Genomic DNA, 3,251 nt, shown 5'->3' with positions numbered 1-3,251 from the left:
ATTTTAACAGATGGCTTTGGACTTTCCTCATCAGTAAATCTACTAATATTATTGTTCTTAAAAGATTCTGTATACATTATTTTTATATATTTAGATAACCTTTATAGAACAATAAACTTGTTCTTAACTGCTGGATATAATTTTAACTAAATTAGTTTCTATCAAAACGATTTTAAGACATATAAGCTAGTGTTGTTTCAGTTGCTCTTTGTTATGTGTGACATATCCTATTATTCTGGCTAAAATAAATTTTACTCTATAGCAATTACTTCTTAACGTAATTTTGTTTTCGCATCTTATATTAAATTTAAATATAAATATGTTTAAAATAAATAAAAGCTAACTAAATTATTAATATACATTTTGAACAAAATCATTCTTAAATAACCATGGTAAGGATCAATACACTTCCAGTCAATACATTTATGGAGAACCTATTATGTACAGGGCATTAGTTTGGGTACTCTTCGGAATATGAGTCAGATGGTATAGTGCATTAAACTCAGTTTTGTAGAGGAAATAAAATACACATATATATTTATTAAAATAAAAAGGGCATCTGGAGTATGACGTAAAGAGGAAGCATTAATTATCTTCTATGAATGGCATCAGGATAAAGATAGTTCTTCCAGATGAGGTGATTCATATATATTACACACTTATTCCAGAGACTTGTTCAGTGTGCATTTTCTTATTGATGCACAAAACCCTTTGTAAGAAAAGACAAATGTTAGATTTACTTTACTGATAAGATTTTTTTAAATCAGTTTTTAGTCAGTTTTTTGATCATCTTAGCTAATAAATGAGATATGTAAAACTCCAAACAGTTGTCTTATTTCAAACATCATGTTCTTTCACCTATTACAGTTTATAAAAAAGCTAATAATTGAATTGATTTTGAAAGAAGAGTGAAAATTCAACATGGAGGATAGAAAGAAGAGAAGGAATTTTTTTTTTTCAATATGGAACCTTTAGTTTAACATGATTACTATACATCTGCAGTAATGGAGTAATCCTTTTACAAATGCAACTAGAAGAAATGATGACACAACTAAACTGGCATTTGGTGTGAATCCATAGGCATTTAAACTTCAAATCCAGCCAAGAATTTTGTTACAATCTCTTTCAGCTTTGCATCCAACTCTTCTGAGATCTTTCCATCAGCCCAGATTTTGCCCAACAGGGTTTGGTGTTGGCTGATAACATGAAACAAGAAAGCATTCCCAAACTTTGTGATCTTGCTGGGCTCCAGCTTATCAAGATACCCCTGACATCTGCATAGATAGCAGACACTTGCTCTTCAATAGCCATGGGATTCATGTACAGGTCTTGAACTTCTTTTGTTAAATCTATTTCTATATGTTTTATTCTTTTTGATGATATTGTTAAGTATAATCATTTTCTTAATTTTATTTTCAAATTGTCCATTACAAGTGTATATAAATACAGTTGATTTTTGTAAAAAAAAAAAAAAAAATAGCCATGGGACAACACCGTCCTTGCCTCAGCAACTCGGTCAGATGCACACCACGACTCAAGGGTGGTTGAGTGGCAGCATCGAGGTCAGAACCAAACTGGGCGAAAGCAGCAACCTCACGATACTGAGCCAATCCCAGTTTCACGGTACCTGCGACATGTTTCATGGCCCTGGTTTGCACAGCAGATCTGACACGGGATACAGACAAACCAACGTTAATGGCAGGATGGATACCTTTGTAGAATAATTCAGTTTCCAAGAAGGTCTGTCCATCAATGATGGAAATGCCATTCGTTGGAATGTAAGCAGACACAACACCAGATTGTCTTTCTATGACTGGTAAAGCAGTCAATGAGCCACCACCAAAAGAATCGTTCATTTTGTCTGCTCTCTCTAGCGGGCACGAGTGTAGGGAGAACACATCACCAGGACAGGCTTCACGACCAGGGGGTCAGCGGAGCAGCAGAGACGTCTGACAATAAGCAACAGCCTATTTAGATAACTCATCGTAGATGATCAAAGCGTGTTTGCCATTATCCCTAAAACATTCTCCCATAGAACATCCAGAATAAGGAGCCAGGCACTGAAGTGGGGCAGCATCCGAGGCCGTAGCTGAAACTACAATAGCGTACTTCATGGCATCTGCATCTGTAAGTCTCTTCACCAACTGAGCAACCATGGCTCTTCTGACCAATAGCAACGTAGATACAGTACAGCTTCTTCTTTTCCTCAGATCCATCATTGACTCATTTCTGGTTACTGATTGTGTCAATAGCAGTTGATGTTTTGCCAATGTGTCAGACACCAATAGTCAGCTCACGCTGACCTCGACCAATTGGCACCAGCTGTCCACAGCCTCAATGCCAGTCTACATTAGTTCCCGCACAGAGATCGGGGCTTTCAGGCTAACTCGCCTTTGCATCTTGGAACCAACTGGACCCTTTCCATCAGGGGCATTACCAAGGGCATCTGCTACCTGACCCAAAAGCTCCTTGCTGACTGGAACATCCACAGTAGCTCCAGTTCTGGTCACAATATCTCCTTCCTCAATTAGTTTATCATTTCCAAACACGACAACACCAACATTGTCAGGTTCCAAGTTCAGAGACATACCCTTTGAACCTGAAGAAAACTCTACGATTTCTTCTGTTTGAACATTTCTCAGCCCATGTACATGGGCAATACCATCACCAATACTTAAAAACGTGCACAGTCTCTTCAAGGTCAACAGAGGTGTCACCAATAATAACAGAGGACACCTCAGCAGTGCCAGTCTTCCGAAGACGAGATTTAGAGGCATGGAGATTCCTTGCAGCAATGAAGGATGATCCCAAAGCATTTTTGGAGACCATCCCGGCCTTCCCAGGGAGGGCGCGGGCCACGGCCGCTGTGACGCGCACGGACTGCATCTTTGCAGGTCCTCCTCATGTGCTTCCTCTGCATTCACAGCCTTGGGACTGACTGGGAGAGAGGGAGCTTTGGTTCAGAAGGGCATGAGCAAATCTGAAGTCAAGAAGTTTTAGGGATGATGTGGGTAATAATGGGTGTTTTTCTCTAGTTGGATATAGGATATATGCAGAAAAGTGCAGTAATAGATATTTGAAAAATTATTTTGTGCCCAGATGGTAAATATCTTTGAATGCTGCAATGATGACTATGCCTTATTCCAGAGGTAACTGGACGTTCTTGCAAGTTTTTGATTAGATAAAAATAAATAAATAAAAATAGAGTATGTGGAACTGTACTTAAGGAGTACAGGGAAAAGTGGAGGTAG

General features: G+C 38.5%; 1 pseudogene; it reads right to left on the bottom strand.

Annotated features, from left to right (window-relative positions):
* Positions 1-1,084: 1,084 nt before the first annotated feature.
* On the bottom strand, positions 1,085-2,886 carry LOC103006895 (ATP synthase subunit alpha, mitochondrial-like; annotated as a pseudogene).
* Between the last annotated feature and the right edge of the window lie 365 nt (positions 2,887-3,251).

The sequence above is a fragment of the Balaenoptera acutorostrata genome, chromosome 5 (genome assembly GCF_949987535.1).
Source record: "Balaenoptera acutorostrata chromosome 5, mBalAcu1.1, whole genome shotgun sequence".
Lineage (NCBI taxonomy): Eukaryota > Metazoa > Chordata > Mammalia > Artiodactyla > Balaenopteridae > Balaenoptera > Balaenoptera acutorostrata.
This window is presented reverse-complemented; position numbering and strand designations above follow the sequence as displayed.